The 19,694-nt window shown below is 40.8% G+C and overlaps 1 protein-coding gene across 1 annotated transcript in view; it reads left to right on the top strand.

The window, feature by feature from the left end:
* The window catches only part of ptchd4 (patched domain containing 4), an 89,523-nt gene that overhangs the window by 929 nt on the left and 68,900 nt on the right, over positions 1-19,694 (top strand). The gene's annotated exons all lie outside the window — the stretch shown is intronic.

Here is a 19,694-nt window from a genome sequence, read left to right as displayed (position 1 = left end):
ACTTTTAAGGATGTAAGTCGCTCGGGAACAGTATTGGACACTAGGGTTAACCTGCAGTACTCAAGTAGCAATGAGAACACTGAAGGAGCTCATACTTAAAGAGGTGCATCTTTGGACGCATCCTTGCAGCTAAATGACGTGTTGCAGAAACTCAATGGTTTTTATCAATCAGAATAAAACAATAGCAGTATAGATTTTTTTTTAAATGACTTCGAGTCCATCCCCATGTTTATAGAGTTTCATTCCCAACTTGCTGTTCAATAATCTAGGTATTTGTTTCTCTAAAATTCAGAAGTTAGTGTTTACGGTGTAGAGAACAAATCAATTATTTCCTTTCATTCACTAGAACTCTTAATTTTACTGTAGTTTGTGAGCCAGGCTCAAATACCTCTCCCTGTTCCTGGTAGACTGTTACAGAGAAGAGTGTGGTGCTAACATATTAGAAAGATCATCAGGGCAGCCATAAGGTTCTGGTGCAGCTGGAATGCATGAAGTTTACCTTTTAAAGTATTAACTCATGAAAACTGTTCAGACAGCCCTCCTAATATATTAACATTGTGTTTATCGGAATATCAAAAAAAGAATTATTAGCTTAAAATGATTACACAGTGATTTATCTGCGTTGTCATATAATGATGATAATAAGAAACTGCCTATCAAAATCACTTTACCTACACACGGACAGGTTGAATGAATCGAATTTGAGGATATAATTGTGGAATGAAATGGGCCCCCTTCCAGCTGTTGTCCTGTATCTGTGTAAAATATGAAAGTGTGTAAGTCAGTTAGTTAGGGAAAGCATATGAAAAGTTTACTAGTTTAATGACAGTAGTTAATGAAATAGGGAAACTTACACTTTGAGAGTTGCTGTGTTAACTTTCCATTAGTTATTCGATTATATTTCACATTCAATATAGTCAGGTGTGTTAAATAATTCCCAAATAGATAAAAGTATCAGATTACAGGTTGTATATTGAATGGAGAAATTTGCTGATAAGATGGTTGTCACTTTGTAGCATTGAGAAACCATGTTTGGAACTTCCCCTTTTATGTTTAATTGTATGCTGAACATAATAGTGAAATGGCTTCAGATCAAGGGTAATAGCACTGCTCACATTGAGACAGTACCTCATAAATTCTTGTAAGAGAGCCCTTCAGTGTGAGGTTTTCCATTTAGGATATTAAAACTGTTCTAATACTCTTTGATAATCCTGGGAAATAAGTCTACAATCAATAGAAAACAAGGAATGCCTATCATAGTCGGTTTGAACAACCTGATCCCTGAAGCTAACTCACTAGTTATTATATTAATACGTTAGTTTTTGCACTTGTAGTACAAGCAGAAGTTGTGGAAAAAAAATTAAGTTCAAGGGCTAATAAGTATCATTCTGCAATACATGAAGAGCTTGTTAGGAGTTTCTTTGTGCTGTGTGCATGAATTCATCATTGCGCATCTTGGTGGTGGGTGAATGTGTCATTGGGCTAATGTTTGTGTTATGTGAAAGTGCCATCAGGAACATTTTTTCAGTGCATGAATTACCAGGAGGCATATTTTGCATTACATGCCCATGTACAGGGATGCTGATAAATTTAAATATGAATTCACCTGCAAAGTAAAATAGGGTTTTAAAAAAGTGTTATCTTAATTCAGCTTGAAAGACTCTAATTACCAATGCAAGTTGGGGAGTGGGAATTTATGTATCTGTGGAAAGATACATATGTTGGAGTGAATTGAATTAAAGAAATTTCAGTAAGGTAAATGCAACAGCAAGTTATGTTTATGTAGCATAACAAAACATTGCAAGTGTTTCAGAGGGGTCTTATAAAATACCAAGCTATGTACAAAGATATAAGGGTAGTTGGTCGAAGAAGTATGTTTTAAGGAGAATCCTGAAGGAAAAGAGAGGAAGAGAAGCATCTAAGGAGGGAATTTCAGAGATTAAGGGCTTAGCAATTGAAGACACAGCTACCAATAGCAGAAAAATTGAAACTGGGATGCTCAAGAGATTAGACTGGAAGAGAGTTGTCGTGCAGAAAAGGCCCTTTGCCCATCGAATCTGCACTGACAATATTTACCACTAAAGGCACGCTAATCCCATTTTCATGCACTTGTCCCATATCCTTGAATAATAGTCCTCGCCACGGAGTCGGTGCGGGCAATGGTCCAACAACAGAAATCTCTGTTGAGCTCTGGTGGGAATTTCCGGTCTCGTCCGAGTGAGGCCATAAAATCATAGAGTCATACAGTGCAGAAAAGGCCCTTTGGTTGTGGGACTGAAGGAGATCAGAGAGGTAGAGAAGAACAAGGCTTTGGAGGGACTTGAAGACAAAAATGAGCTCTGAAGAAGTCATGTTGGACTCAAAATGTTAACTCTGTTTCTCTTCCCACAGATGCCAGACCCGCTGAGCTTTTCCAGCATTTTCTATTTTAATTTCCAACATCTGCATTATTTTGCTTTATTTATATGGGAATTTTAAAATTGATTTTATAGAAGCTAGTTTAGGTCAGCAAGGACAATCGTGACAGGTGAACGGGACTTGGCATAAGTTTGATTAAAGATGACATTTTTGGATAACTTCATCCTTACTGAGAGTAGACATGGCAGGCCAGGCAAGGGTGCATTGGAATGGTCAAGTTCAAGGACACAGATAGTAAAATATTGGTATCAATGATCAAATTAAAATATCAGTAAAATAAAGGCATTGTAGTGCATATAGGAAACATCACTTGAGTTGTGTTAAATATTCTTCCAAGCAGGCTGTAGAGGTGAAGAATTATACCATGTAAAAGATTGGCATAGAGTGTTATCAGAATCTTAGTCGTATCAAAAAAGAAGCAGATGAGTTGTCCCCAGGATTTTTTCAATAACAATAGTTTTAAGGAGTGAATGGAAATGCCAAATAAATTTCAAAATTAGCTACATATGACTTCAATTAACCGATCCCATTTTCTATTGAAAAACTGCATTTAAACAGTGATTGTGATGATAGCACTGGTGTACTGGTTAATATGAAATACTGAGCATACTGGCATGCGGGATGTGAATTCATATGAGTGGACAAGATACCGATATATACTGAAACCACTTCAGCAACCTTATCTTTCCATTTGAGTACTTTTAATCATTTTTTCTCAGTGATAGGTACAATACCTGCTCCAAACCAGCTAACTCAACTTCAGATGTTAAGCTAAAAGCAAATTACTGTGGATGCTGGAATCTGAAACAAAAACAGAAAATGCTGGAAAATATTAGCAGGTCTGACCGCATCTGTGGAGAGAGAACACAGCTAACGTTTCGAATCTAGATGACTCTGTCAGATATTAAGCAATGATTAAACCAAGGGGAAAAGAAAATAAGAATAAGCTGAAGAATGCTAGGTATTCAACTGCATTGCCCTTAATCTCTGTCACCATGGTCAACTATAATCATCCTCTTTCAACAGCTTTTTTGAGTTTTTCACTGATCATATGATCTGATCACGACCAAGATATCTTCCGCAATGGTTTTCCACCCCTTAGCTGTCAGCTGCAAAAGGTTCCAAGGATCAATTTATAGCCTCTGCCTTTTCTTCAGCTAATTCTGTCTCTTGGCCAAAATTGTTTGTAGATATGGGGTAAGGTTCCACATGCATGCTGATAACACCCATCCTTAACTCTCCGGCACCTCTCTTAACTCCTTCGCTGCCTTTGTACTGTAAGACTGCTTGTCTGACATCCTGCTTGGATAAGCAGCAATTTCCTTCAGCTAAACAGTCGGAAGATAAAAGCAATTGCCTTTGGTCCCTACTATTAATCTCTGTGTAATTGTAATTCAATTACCTGCATAAATCATATTGGTGATAGGTTTGCAACTCAGAAATTTAATTCATGCAAATGCACATGAGGTATGCCATTCTGATTTGAATACCACTCAGTCAATCTCGCATGATATTGGGTCCAGTAAAACAGAGAATAATTGTCACTTCCTTACCCAACTCTGAAGTCTTTATGTTGCTGATTCTCCCTCTGCTGGCCCTTCTGTTTCTTTCTTCTTTCCTCTGCTGCTCCTTATCATTTTTTCTTCACTGCCCTTTCCTTATTCTTGAACTCTCCTTTCCTTTCAGATGGGAGGTATAGTTTCAGACTTCAACTGGTTTCAACTTATTTTTCCTCCTGGGGTGGTGGAAGGTGTGAAAGGGAAGGGAGACAGAAAAGGCTACAGGCTACAATTAGGGTCGAGTTGGGGAGAGGGGGGGGGGGTGCAGGGGTGGGGGGGTGAGTTGCCTGAATTTAAGAGAAATGTTAAAGAATGCTTTAAATGTGCTGTCAATATGTTGTGCATTTCAAACATTTTCTGCCTTAAATACATAAGACTTGAAATTGTTCTTGATCATCAAGGTGGACATTATTGTTTAACTCAAAATACCTGGGTCTGGATTAGATTTGCTTTAGGTTCAGTTACCAGTTCTCCCCTTAGTGAACCCTATAGCAGTAGTTCACCTTTATTCAATCATATGCTAGGGTGACCCAGGTGGATGTACTGGATGGAGTTTAGAAGGATGTGGGGGTGGGGGGGGGGACACACTCATTGAACCATACAGATTACTGAAAGGCCTGGAGAGAATGGACGTGGGAAAGATGTCTCCATTAGTAGGTGAGATTAGGATCCAAGGGTACAGCCTCAGAATAAAGGGACAATCCTTTAGAACTGAGATGAGGAGGAACTTCTTCAGCCAGAGGGTGGTGAATCTATGGAATTCATTGCCACAGAGGGCTGTGGAGGTTGGGTCATTGAGTGTATTTAGGACAGAAGTAGATAGGTTCTTGATCAAAGGTTATGGGGAAAAGGTGGGAGAATGGGGTTGAGAAACTTATCAGCCATGATTGAATGGCAGAGCAGACTCGATGAGCCGAATGGCCTAATTCTGCTCCTATATCTTATGGATCATAACAAGAGTTTTTCAATGTTATGTGAAACAGATACCAACCTTTCATATGTGACCTCACATGCAATAGAGAAACAAATACATTAAATATCAACTTGTTTTGTAACAGTCCTCAAAGCATAGAAAATAACAAATCAGATTACATTAATCATATTAGCGAGAAAAATAGACTTACAGGTTAATGTTCTTCTTGAATCCATTTAGCAGTATGCAAAACTTCCTTTCTCTAAATTTGAATTCTTTACCAGCTCTTACAAACTGTTCTTGAAGCGCACATGTTGCGGGGTATTTTGACATGGCCAATTATGTTTTAACTTAAACAATGTAAAACTCACAAGGCAAGTGTCTCTGCATAAAGACGCAACATTTATTTAAAACAAAAACACAACAAGCAGCTGCTTGGAGATTACCAAAAGGGTTAAGCAGCTCTGGAATAGAGCAGCAGATGAATTTAATATGTACAATCAAAAACTGATCAATTATAGATTTTCTTATTGATCATTCCTGCCTCATATTAGTTTAAAATCAATTACATTCAATATACATATATCAATAATAATCTCTGACACTTCCCTCAACCAATCGCATTTTACCATTCAGCATAATGATATTTCATTTGTCCTTTCAACCCAGACACTAACTCCCATCTTGGCTAAACTCACTTCCTTGTTCACCTATAGATGCTCATCATAGAGGTCAAAGTGAACGCTCCCACTGGCTCACTGCCAAGCTGAATGAACATGTAATCCTGTGTCCAAGTACAAATCTGTTCTATGTCTGGGCAATGAATGTCCCTATTCATAAAGTAGCAAAATGTGTTCCTCACCAGGGATTTTCTGATATGAATTCTGCTAACTGTTAGGGTTCCCTGGCCTTTGGCTCTGAGCTCTTCACATTCACCATCATCCCTCACGGTGACCTGCTCTTAGCTGGAGTGAACAAAGATTCATACAATACTTAAAATACATTTTTAAAGTATCAGTATTAATTTAAAATCATAATTACTTGCTTGATTCTCTTACTGCATTTATACTTGTGCAAACCATTTATCTCATTAACTTATTAACTTCGTTTTAAGAATCATTTAATTCTTTACTGGTAATATTGTCAGTGTCTTATGTATTCTGCCTAAAACCTTAGTCGCTGATTAATAACTTCCCCCTTCAGCATGTGATTATTTTTTTCCACAGTTGAATAGAAAGACCAGCACTTTGACCTCTTTCCTGCTCCACCTTCCCTCAACCCAATATGTAGTAGGATTGGTTACTTGAAGTGTCGATCAACGCAGCAGACACTCAACCGGGAGTGAGTTCTGCAGGTCAACTGCTGCTTGACTGCAATTATTGAAACATACCATTTATGAATTATTATTGTCATTGTTGGAACATGTTAATGGCATAATCATTGTTTTAAATAATAATTTTTGTGGCAGAGTCATTATGATTTGGAAGATATTATGACAGTTGGCCCTCTTTTGTTCCAGCCAGACCAGCATTTAAATAAGCTGCTAAAATCCAATTCTATAAAGCTTTTAATTTTCATCAGAAGATCTTTCTCAGGCATGCCCAGTTGTCTGATGAAAGAATTGCATTGATATAATATTTTCACCACTTCAGAAGGTCCCAAAGGATGTCAAAGCTATTTTTGAAATGTAGTCATTATTGAACTGTGGAAATAAGAAACCAATTTGCAGACAGAAAGGTCCCAGAAACAGGAATGAGATAAATAACCACATGTAGGGGTAGAAATTGATGTGTGTTTCATCAGTTTCACAGCTATAGAATAAGTACAAAAGGGACCAATGTCCTCAAAGATGTTTGGAAAATGTCAAACCAGACCAGAAATTGGGTGTGATAAATTTTCAGACATCAACATTAGCTGTTTAAAACAAGTATTAGGCTCCTTGCATGAATTAAAGAGGGGTTAGATGTCTGATGGAGAACCTGTACCAGAAATTGAGCTGCCTCGAGGCCTGATTCAATGAGGTTCACAGGACATGGCCGAACCAGCAACTGCCACTAAAAAGTCTGCAAATTACATTTTTCTTTATTACTGTGGCTCCAGGAGAAAGAAGAATGCTTCTCCTGGCTCTAGAGTACTTCCAACACCTGCTATTTTGCTCCCTTTCTCTGCTTTTCACCCAGTGGCCATCCACTGCAAACCCTGAATTGCATGTTTCTGTTGGACTAACTGCTTGGAAATGCAAGAGGCACCAGCAGCTCATCTGGATTATTTAAATAAAACGTGAACAACAAATGTCATGCTATTCTTGGGCCTTTATTATTTGGCTCTCCTGCACTTAGTAATTTTAGTAAAGTGACAGCAAAGTTTGATGGAGGCAAAGTGATTGATGTATAAATTGACTTTCTAAGGCATTCAATAAGCTGCTATAAGTAGCTTCAGTAAAATTAAAGACCAAAAGGGTGAGAAAGTAATGGTGAATGGATGCTTTACATAATGGGGGGAAGTATACGATTGTGTTCACCAAATGTTGGTATCACTGTTCTTTACAATGCTTACTTGTGACTTGGATTTCATTAAAGGGCATAATTTGAAGCTTTACAGAGGATATCAAACTCAGATATGTAGTAAACAATGAGGAGAATAGTAACAGAGTTCAGGAGGATGTAGATTGGTGAGATGGGCAGACATTTGGCAGATGCAATTTACCGCAGAGAAGTGACATATTTGATAGGAAGAATGAGAAGAAACAAAATGAATGAAATGATACAATTTTAAAGGAGATGCAAGAACAGTAAGACCTGCAGATATATGCACATAAATATTTGGAAATGACAGAACACGTTGAGAGGGTTGCTGAATGCATATGAGACCATTGGCTTTAGTAAAAGATGAACAAAGTAGAAGAGCAAAGAAGTTATGCTGAACTTTAATAAAACACCAGTTAGGTCTCAGCTAGAAAATTGTATTCAATCCTGGACACAACACTTCAGGAAGGATGCCAAGGCTTTGGAGAGAGGAGAGACAGGGCAGATTTACTGGTTGGTACTAGTGATGAGGCTCTTCAATTACTTGGAGGGACTGGCGAAACATAGGGTTTTCTCCTTTTTTAATCATTAGTGTCGCTGGCTGGGCCAGCATTTATTGCCCATCCCTAATTACCCTTGAACTGAATGATTTCCTCTGTCCATTTCAAAGGGCATTTAACTATATTGCTGTGGGTCTGGAGTCACATGTAGACCAGACCGGGTAAGGATAGCAGATTTCCTTCCCTAAAGGACAAAGCAGAGAAGATTAGGAGGAGATTTGATCGTGTCTTCAAAATCATAAATGGTTTTGGTAAAATAAATGTAGAGAAATCTTTTCCGGTATGTTCAGTAAATAGATGGAAAGTGATTGGAAGTAAACCAAAAATCCAAAGCTAACATGACGAAACATTGTTTGTACAGACAGCTATTACGATCTGGAATACACTTCCTGAAAGAATAGTGGAAACAGATTCAAGAGTAATGTTCAAAAGGAATTGGACAAATAGTTACAGCAAAACAAATTACAGGGCTGTGGGGAAAAAGCAGCAAAGTAAATAGCTCTACCAAAGAACTAGTACAACCATGATAAATATTGTCCAGGACACTAGAAGGACTCTCTCCCTCTTTAAATGTAAGATCTTTTGCATCCACACAGAGGGAAAACAGAGCCTTGGATTAGCATTTTATCTGAAAGATAGCACCTCCAACAGTGCAGCATTCTCTCTCTATTAGCCTAGGTTTTGTTCAAGCCTCTGGAATGGGGCTTAAATCTTTTCATAGAATCATAAAATCATAAAGAGAGGCCATTTGGCCCATCGACTGTGTAACAACGGAGCATCCCACCCAGGCCCTATCCCTGTAATCCCACATATTTACTCCAGTAATCCCACTAACATACACATCTTGGGACACTAAGGGGAAATTTAGCATGGCCAATCAGCCTAACCTGCACATCTTTGGACTGTGGGAGGAAAGGAGCACCCAGAGGAAACTCACACAGGCCCGGGGAGAACGTGGACTCCACACAGATAGTCACATCAGGCCAGAATTGAACCCGGGGCCTTGGCACTGTGAGGAGCACTACACTGACCAAGGCTGACAGACAAGGTTTTGCGATGCCAAAGTGTTTCCTGATGTTAGACATTTGGGAATTAATTCTTAATATCAGAACCATTCTGTAAAATCTCTTCTAGCCACAAAGTTAAAAATCTTGAAACACAACAATGCCTCTGTTAAAATGCTGGTCAGGGAAATTCAATATGGATATCTTTTAAAGTTTGACCACTAACCACAATAGAATCATAGAAACCCTGCAGTGCAGAAGGAGGCCATTCGGCCCATCGAGTCTGCACCGACCACAATCCCACCCAGGCCCTACCCCCACATATTTACCTGCTAATCCCTCTAACCTACACATCTCAGGACTCTAAGGGGCAATTTTTTGAACCTGGCCAATCAACCTAACCTGCACATCTTTGGACTGTGGGTGGAAACCGGAGCACCCGGAGGAAACCCATGCAGACACAGGGAGAATGTGCAAACTCCACACAGATGGTGACCCAAGCCGGGAATCGAACCCAGGTCCCTGGAGCTGTGAAGCAGCAGTGCTAACCACTGTGCTACCATGCCGGCCCATACATTTTTAAATTCACAAATTCGTATATATTTCTATTTAACCACAATTAATTCTTATTGTCAATTATTTAATCACAATCAGGTCAATCACAATCATTACGGTGTGGATGCTGAATTTAATCAGAGTTTAAGACAGAACGAAACACACTACCATGCCAGCTCAGATTAGACAGGATAGCTGGCATTTGCAAACGTCCTTTCTCTTTTTCTTTTCAGTCTTTTCTTAAGGCCATACTCCTTCTTGAAGTCTTCCAATCTACCCAGGGGTTTTTGGCTGAAGTCAGAATGATTCCAGTACTGAGTGTCCTCCTTTTCACAGCCTATTGCAATGGCTTGCTTCAAAACTTATGCTTGACGTCCTTTTTCAGGGGCAGACCCTGATGTTATCTTGTCAGGATTAATTGTCCTATAAAAGTGTCCCTTTTATTCAGTGTAGTACAGAATGAGTGCTATATTGTTGGAAGTCCCATTTTTCAGGTAAATGCTAATCCAAAGCTCTATCTTCCTTCAGCATGGATGTAAAAGATCCTATGGCACTAGTTAAAGAGGATAGGGGTCCTCCCAGTGTCCTAGACAATAGTTATCCACAGGATCATTGAATCATAGAATGATACAGAAATAAACAAACTGGCGCATCACGGCTGTGTCAGTTCTTTGCGAGAGCTATCCACTTTGCTGCTTTATTCCCATGGCTCTGTAATTTGGTTCCCTGTAATTATTTTGTCCAATTCATTTTTGAACATTACTATTGAATGAGTTTCCACTATTCTTTCAGGAAGTGCATTCTAGATCATAACTTGTTGTACAAAAAAAATGCATAAGGTGCACAAAGATATGTTCTGTTCTTTGTCTAAACCATAACATAATTGCCCATGCCTACGATACCACCCAACCTTTATGGGTGTCCATAGCCATGTGCTTAAAGCCTATTACCCCCAAACTGTTTTCCTTATCCATTCCAATTCTGTTTCCCACAATCTATTTTATAACTCCCTTGAATATCATCTTCGACCTGTAATCTTACCTTCAGGGGCCTCATTGTTCATATTCGCCTGTCATCAGTTCAGAGCTTTTAATTGGGGCTGTTAATAAGCTTTCAAAAGTATTACCCAGCCTAACCATTCTAATTTCTTAGCAGACTGTTGAACCATAGGGTGATTCACCAAAGTAACTTCGATTTGACCTCTATACACTATTTAACGTTCGCATTTCAGCCGTCTTAATTAGACAGGATTAAATGAAAAACATAAAACATATCTGAAGAATAGTTATTGATTTTAAGTCTCAAACCAGTTGCCCTCCCATTATTGCAGAGCCCTCATCTGACCATGGCGTCTTTTACAGCTATCTTCACCTAAGGAGAATAATTTCATTAACTTATTTCTACAGAAACTAAACACAGCACTAACTAATCCTCCGTACCTATTCATAGCTGATAAACAGATATATTGTGAGCATATTTACTAATTTCAAATAATGATAATTACTAACAATAAATTCTAATCTATAATGCTTTCACAATGCTGTTGTAAAGGTTATATTTTAGTAACTATGCTGTAATCATTCAAAGCAAACTAAATTTGAAAAGCGCATGATTGCACAAGTTTGTGCAGGGAGCCGCTTTCAATTTACTCAGGTGGATCTGATGGATAGCTTCTAGCCTGAGGTTTGAAAGTTGCCATGCTGTTATTGAGCATTAAGTAAATTCCCCAATCGTTGTTGACCACTGTAATATGGGTTTACCAGTATTATACAGTGACAAATTAAGATCCACCATAAGCATGTAAACAAAGTGAAAATAGTTTTTAAAGTTAGAGATTATAAACAGATGCTAAAATTCACCCACAATTAGGGCTAAATTGCATGTCGTGTCAATAAGTTGCAGTAAAGTCTGAAACATGGGAATATTGGTATAGATTTAAAAATTGTATTAAGCCTCAAACCTACATCCCAATGTATTTCCAATCTTGGCAAGTCCAGAGTGCAGTGACAGGAAGGTTCAAATAAATCCAGCATTTACAGCAGGGAGCCCCCTCCTTATCTCTAAAATAAGTCACAATTCCACCTTAGACAAGAAACAGGTGAAGAAAATGAAAAGCTTTTTTTAAAATAGGACATTGATTGTTTATTTATTGTAAGTTTATTTTGTTAAACCTTAATGTTCAGTTTGTACACAGCTGGATGAGTGAAAATGATTGTTCCCTTTTCTGGTTTCTTTATTCTTTACGGTAGAATTTATTTGTTTTTAGCTTCTGTATCTCAGGTTACTTGTGCAAGTGACACCTCTTTATGCTTCATGGAGTGCTGTCACTAGCCCAAATATTATGTGACAATTTCATAGCATGCCCATAGATCAAATGGAAAACCTATGTCCGTTTATTTCAGCTATTGGGTTTTATCATGCAATGGTCCTTGACATAGGAAAGCAGCAAATGTTCTATATTGGACTTCTTCTTAGATGCTAACTAACAAGAAAGAATTAACTAATCGCAGCAGTAGTACAATCTATACAACAAATATTAAGGACTGGATTTATATTCAGTGTGCAGAGCCCGTTGGCGGATGTGGAAGTGGGCATAACATCCATAGTGATTTAAGGTCCATTGGAACATTAATTACCTTGAGACATGACTTCTGCTCCCAACCTCATGCACTGAATATGATAAATAAAATTGGTGAATTGCAGGTGCAGATTGGGGTCGGGCTGTGGGGGGGGGGGGGGGGGGGGGGGTAGTGCCCCCTGGGCATGGGCACCCTGGCAGTGCCATCCTGTGCCTCCTGGCACTCCCCAGGGGCAAAATGCCCATCAGAAATCGGGCAGTGCCAAGGGGGCAGGGCCTATTTTTGGGAGGGACCTGGGTGCAATCTGTGGGGGTGGGGGGTCCTGCTGCCACTCTGCATTGGGATCGGTCTGGGATGGAGGGAGGGCAGCAATTGGGGCAGGCTGCAGGGGGTTGATCCCCCTGGGGGTGGGCCTGCCTCCAGGGGGGTCTGACACCGGGGAGGGGGGGGGGTCTGACCCCGCGGGGGGGGGGGGGGGGGGGGGTCTGCCGGGATCAGGAGGGTGGGGGGATCGCCACTGCTGGGGAGGGGGGGGGGTGGGGCCTGGGCATCGTGGCGCTCTGGGACAGGGAGGGGTCAGGGCTGGTCTGGGAATTGTTGGGGCCATGATTGGGTCATGGGGGGGCTGGAGGGGCAGCACTGCGGGTGTCCCGGTCTGGCCAGTGATCAGGCTGGCCAACAAACGGGAGTCTGACAGTTTGGGGCCACTGCGCATGCGCAGAGCTCCTGAACTGTCAAACTCCGGCGCAATTAGGCCCCACCTCCCTGGATTTTTAATGAGATTCATGACTGGGCCCTCTGCATTGCACAGAGTGCAGAGATTCAGGTGAGAACGTTGCGATCTAGAACAGTTTTGCTGCCAATTCAGCACTTTTGGGAAATTGTCTCCATATGATAAAATTCCACACAACAGACCTGTGAGTAAAATATCATGTCTAGTAAAGTGTATATCATATTCATAACTTTATCATGGACTAGTTTACATGGAAGCTTCTTGAACTGTCATTTATTTGTTCAAAATTGGTCCTGATGAACTACTAAGGTGGCTGCCATGGGACCAGGTGACCTTTGCTTATTCAACACAGGCAATCAAGCTTCTGGAAAGTTCCAAATTGAATACCTCTCGATTGGACATACCAAAATGAATATTATCTATGGAATTCATACCTGCTATTGTTTGAAGCACAGAGTCAATGGGCTCCTGGACACCATACCTCCAGGTTTGCAATTCAACAAAGAAAAACTAATGGAGACCAGTTATCCACAGCATAAGTGTGAAATATCATCCATGTCCTATTGTATATCAATAGCCAGCTGAAATCCATCTGTGTGGAAAATGGCAATGGACCACATGACTGAAACTGGCTTCTGGATACAGAGATCCTTTATTATCTCAAGACCCAGAAGAAACTTGGCAGACTGCAGAAGAACACGGAGAAATGCTGTGCCATCTTTGTCTTTTCAGAACCATCAGTCGTCAGCCAATCTGACAATCAAACACTGAAACTAACTGCAACTCATCAAGGAGCCACAGTATTTAACCTGTCCCAGTTTCAAATTTCACCTAAGCAACAACTTCCTAGATATTTGACTACAAGAAACCTCACAGCCTGCAATGAACCCTTCACTTTACAAGACCCCTACTTCAACTTTAAATCATCAAATCCATCCATAAACTTGCCATGTGGGTAATTCACCACCATAAATCAGGAACTGAGTTAACTGTAATCTCTAAAAGTACACTGTCTTTATCTGTATCCTGTGTGTGCGTGTGTGTGTGTATGTGTGTGACATTGTGCTAATTTGGGATAAGTGTTTGAGAATAAATGTCCTGCTTTATTTTAAACTCACAAAGACTTGCTGCTGAATTATTTAATTGGAATTAGTAAGAAAGTAAGAGTAAGAAAGGACACATTGCTTACCATACAAAACATTCTGATTACAGGCAGTAAGAGAGCAAATACATTCTGTCCATGACCAAACTGGGGGCTGCATCCAGGATTTAAATCCACTGCAGCGAACGAGCCGTATCTGACTTTAAAGGAAAAGTAGAAGTCGTTAAATTTGTTGAAACAAAAACAAAAGCATTTATAGCAGTAAGCTATGTGAATACTAACATTGGAAAGTAAGATGGCTGATTTCTATGTAAATGAATTCATGCAGCAGCAGGCCTTAACTTGGGCGAAATTAGTGTCCCTAATCAAAGCACAGCTAAAAACCATAAAGCACAGAAGCCCGAGCTATTAAAGATGCTGCCTGAGAATCTTGGCCTCATTCCAGACTTGGAACAAGCAGAAAATACAGAACCTGAAACAGATCAGGTCACCTTAGCCAAAACTCACCGAGAAGAACGAAGGCTGCAGTAAGAGTTTCAGAAGGAAAGGGAGGAGAGAGTATTCCAGGAACAAGAACAGGAGTGATCTTTCCAGCTGGTGAAAGTAGTTTGGCCACAAAAGGATAGGAAACTAAGGGAGATTGAAGCATTTAGGGAGAACTTGTCTTTACCTAGTAGGAACACTGCTGGTAATTCAACTACCACCAGCTCAAAAACACGTTTTGATTCTTTAAAATATTCTCAGCATTACCCAGACTCTCCAAATGCAAGGCTAGCTGATAGAGAAAGTTAAAGTTTATTTATTAGTCACAAGTAAGGCTTACTGCAATGCAGTTACAGTGAAATTCCCCTAGTCGCCACACTCTGGTGCCTGTTCGGGTCAATGCACCTAACTAGCACGTCTTTCAGACTGTGGGAGGAAACCGGAGCATCCGGAGGAAACTCATGCAGATATGGGGAGAACGTGCAAACTCCACACAGACAGTGACCCAAGCTGGGAATTGAACCCGGGTCCCTGGCGCTGTGAGGCAGCAGTGCTAACCACTGTTTGTGAGGTTTATTCCATGCTGCCTGCAGACATGTCTGCAAATGATGAACAGATTCAGGCTGCCACCCTGACTGCCTATGAACCCACACTGGAGGTGGACCACCAACAATTCTGGAACTCTTGCATTTGATTGGCGGGTGTGAGTGCCATAAAATGACCACAAATACAAGTAATTAAGGGAAGTAATCCTCCGAGAGGAGTTCAAAAAGTGCCTCTCATACAAACCTTAAAACCCACATGGGGGAACAAATGGTTTCAAAAGCCAGAGATATAACTATCATAACAGATGACTATGAATTGAACTACAACCCCCTAACTCAGAATAAACCAGGGTTTAGTAACACCTATTATCTAGAGAGCAATTGAGAGGAGGTGGGTGAAACTGAAACATGCTCCCATGAAAAGGACAGAAGGGAAGAAAAACTAGAACAGTCGTCCATTTTTAGAAGAAAGAACCTGGATGGGAAACCGGTCGGATCCCACCCTGTGTGTTTTCACTGTGGAAAACCTGAACATAGTAAAGAAAATTGCCGGCATGTCAAGAAACAAGCTGCAGCACTGCAATCAGGACAGTATTTATAGCCATGAGATAGGCCATTTAGGACTTGAGCTGAACCATAACCAGAGAAAACCAGGATAAATATCAGTTATTACACAAAGTAAAAATGGTCCCTTTCTATCCCAGGCCCCAAGAAATAAGATAACTATCCTCAGAGACACTGGCTGCCTTCAAATACTGCTTGTATCAAAGGTTGCAGGGAATTGCCACCTGAAACAGAACAAATACCATAGTGTTCGTAAAAGGGCTTATTGGCAAATGCTTCAAAACCCGCTTCGTTAAAGCTTACCCGCAGAGTATTTGGTCATCTGAGTACATAGGAATCATAGAATACCTACCGTGCAGAATAAGGCCATTCGGCCCATCGAGTCTGCACCGACTCTCCGACAGAGCATCTTACCTAGGTCCTGTCCCCGTAATCCCACGTATTTATCCCGCTAACCCCCCTAACCTACATATCTTTGGACACTAAGGGACAATTTAGCATGGCCAGTCAACCTAACATGCACATCTTTGGACTGTGGAAGGAAACCGGGGCACTCAGAGGAAACCCATGCAGACATGGGGAGAACATGCAAACTCCACACAGTCACCCAGGGCTGGAACTGGTGCTGCGGGGCAACAATGCTAACCACTGTGCCACCATCCCACCCAATTTAAGAAATAGGAGCAGGCATAGGCTATTCTGCCCCTTGAGCCTGCTCCCAACTATCCCCACACTATCCTCATGTACCTTGATATATTTAGTATTTCGAACTCTATCAATCTCTGTCTTGAATATAAACAATGGCTGAACTTTCACAGTCCTCTGGGGTCGAAAATTCTCAAGATTTGCCAGCCTCTCAATGAAGAAATCTCTCCTTAGCTGAATCCTAAGCGGCCTGTCTCTTATTCTGAGACTATTTTTCCTGGTTCTAGAACCCCAACCAGAGGAAACCCCCTTCCTGCATCTACCCTGTCGAACCCTGTAAGAATTTAGTATGCTTCAATTAAATCACCTCTCATTCTTCTGGAGAATACAGACCCAGTCTCCTCAATCTCTCCTCATGGGACAATCCTGCATTCCCAGGGATTAGTCTGGAGAAGCTTTGTTGCATTCCCTCTATGACAATTCCATAGTTAAGCTGACCAGAACTGCACACAATATCCAGGCACATTCTCACCAATGCTTTGTACAATTGCAGAAAGATTTCTTAACTTCTGTGTTAAAAGCCTCTTGAAATAAAGGCCATCATACCATTGGCTTTCTTGATTTCTTGTTGCACCTGCATATTAGATTTCAGTGGACACCCTGGTCCCTTTGGGCATCACTTGCCAACCTCTTACCATTTAAGGAATACTGTGCATTTCTGTGTTCTCCTACCAAAGTGGATAACTTCACATTTTTCCACATTATATTCCATTCACCATCTTCTTGCTCACTTAGTCTAAATCCTCTTGTAGCCTCTCTGCATCTTCCTCATAACTCACATTCCCACTTAGTTTTATGTCTTCAGCAAACCTGGAAACATTACATTTGGTCCACACATCCAAATGATTGATATACTTTGTGAATAGCTGGTACCTCACTAGTCACAGTCTGCCAACCTGAGAATGACCTTTTCCAATTCTCTGCTTTCTGTTAATTAGCCAATTCTCAATACATGCCATTATATAACCCACAATCCCATGTGCTCTTGTGTTGCTTACTAACCTTCTATCTGGGACCATCTCGAAAGCCTTCTTAAAATCCAAATACACCATATCCACTAGTTTTTCTGATGTCTATTCTCATATTCCTATATATTCAACAAACTCCAGCATATTTGTCAATCATGATTGCCCTTTCATAATCCATGTTGACTCTACCATTATTTTTAAATGTCCAGTTATCTTTTATAATAGATTCTAACATTTTTCCTACTACTGATGTCGGGCTAACAATAGCTCTGTAGTTTCCCCTTTTCTCCCTCCTTCCTTTCTTAAATTGTGCGGTTGCATCTGCTATCTCCAATCTGCAGGAGCCATTCCAGAAGTTCCAGAATTTTCTGCAGCCACTTCTTCCAACAAAGGGATATAGAGTGATATGAGCCAAACACGGGCAATTGGGACTAGCTTAGTGGTTTAATAAAAGGGCGGCATGGACAAGTTGGGCTGACGGGCCTGTTTCCATGCTGTAAACCTCTATGACTCTATGATTCATAACACTGATGTAGATCATTAGGTCCTGGTGGTTTATCAACTTTCTGTTCCATTAATTTCTCCAGTACTACTTTTTTACTAATACTAATTTTTTCAGTTTCTCAGTAGTGACTGCCAGGGTCATTCTGAGGTTGCCAATGATGGAGATGACGTATTGTTGGGTATTTGGGGTCAGTTAGCTCAGTTGGCTGGATGGTTGGTTTGTGATGCAGAGCACCTCCAGCAGCCCAGGTTGAATTCCTCTACTGGCTGAGGTTATTCAAGAAGGCTTCGTCTCCTTAACCTTGCTTTTCATTTGAGATGTGGTGATACTTAGGTTAAATTGCCACCAGTCAGCTCTCCCCCTCACAGATTATGGTGACTTTACTTTTACTGAGCTGGAAATGAGGCTTTGTGTCTAATGGGTGAAGATCAGTTCATCAAAATTGGGAAAAATGTTGGGACCAAGCAAAATGCTGCTCAGCTTCAGAGGGTTGAGGAAATCCCAACGTCTATGGAGGAGAGGGAGGACTGCATTGAACCAGTAAGGACTAAAGAGGCAAAAACAGCCAACAGAATTTACAGGAGCTAAGCTCGAGCCTATAGAATTTAAAGCCGTCAGATTTACAGAGATCATAATAGGGCCTGTAGAATTTAAAAGCTCCAAAATAGAGCCAGAGGAAAGTGTAAGTGATGGAACAGAAGCTGCAGAGGTTGAAGGGAATGCACCCAAGGTGTGGTTGGTAGAAATCTTCTGCCAGGATTTAAACAGGGACTAAGAGAGTTCCAAAGATGGCAGACAGAAAACATGAAAGGTACCTCACCTAGTTGAAATGCCACAGGAGAGTCCAGATCACCTCCTGAGGGCAGCAGTGTCCCAAAGGGCATGGGATTGGTTTGGGAAAAATCCACGCCCAAGGTAAATGGCAACAGAAAGACAATGCACCCTAAGACAAATAGCATTGAAGCCACTGTTTAAGTTTATTTATTAGTTTGTTTATTAGAAACAGAGACGATAGGAGCAGGAGGAGGCCATTTGGCCCTTCGAGCCTGCTCCGCCTCCCATCACAATCATGGCTGATCGTCCAACTCAATAGCCTAATCCTGCTTTCTCCCTATAAACTTTGATCCCATTCGCCCCAAGTATCACAAGTAGGCTTACATTAACACTGCAATGAAGTTACTGTGAAAACCCCCTAGTCGCCATACTCCGGCACCTGTTCAGGTTCACTGAGAGAGAATTTAGCATGGCCAATGCACCTAACCAGCATGTCTTTCGGACTGTGGGAGGAAACCAGAGCACCCAGAGGAAACTCACGCAGATACAGGTAGAATGTGCAAATTCCGCACAGACAGTGACCCAAGCCAGGAATTGAACCCGGGTCCCTGGCACTGTAAGGCAGCAGTGCTAACCACTGTGCCACCACATGTACAAGCAGGGCAGCTATGCAGTAACAGGAATTTGCATTGTACTTGCAACACCCTGTGAAATCCAATTATTTCCAGCACTCAAAATTAAACTGGACACTGCACTATTCCACAGCTCATCAGAATTCACATGTCTGCTGCTGATAAAGTTTCCCTGGCACTCCCAAATATTAATAAAAGTCCTAGCCCACTAGATAAAATGTAATCTAGAAATTTTAAAAGGAAAAGGGAATGACAGCAGAGTCCGAAATACAAGCCTTCTTCAAAACAGTCCCTAACACCTGTCAAACATTCATCTCAAGAGAGATGATGAAAAATGTAGGGTTGAAAAGAAAACTGGAACAGACAATTGCAGTCTGGAATGAATATGTGGATCGTAGAATGAATGCAGAATGTGTGATCCTATTCTCTTGCTCCACCAAAAAAGCAATAGTAAACAAAGTAATCATAATTCCATTTTTTCCCCCATGCAACATAGGTGCATCATGCCCAGTAAAGGCCAAATTCATAGCTTGAAGCATGGACTGAGCTCATACAGAAGCATTGGGAACT

Source organism: Mustelus asterias, chromosome 5 (genome assembly GCF_964213995.1).
Source record: "Mustelus asterias chromosome 5, sMusAst1.hap1.1, whole genome shotgun sequence".
Taxonomy (NCBI): Eukaryota; Metazoa; Chordata; class Chondrichthyes; order Carcharhiniformes; family Triakidae; genus Mustelus; species Mustelus asterias.
This window is presented reverse-complemented; position numbering and strand designations above follow the sequence as displayed.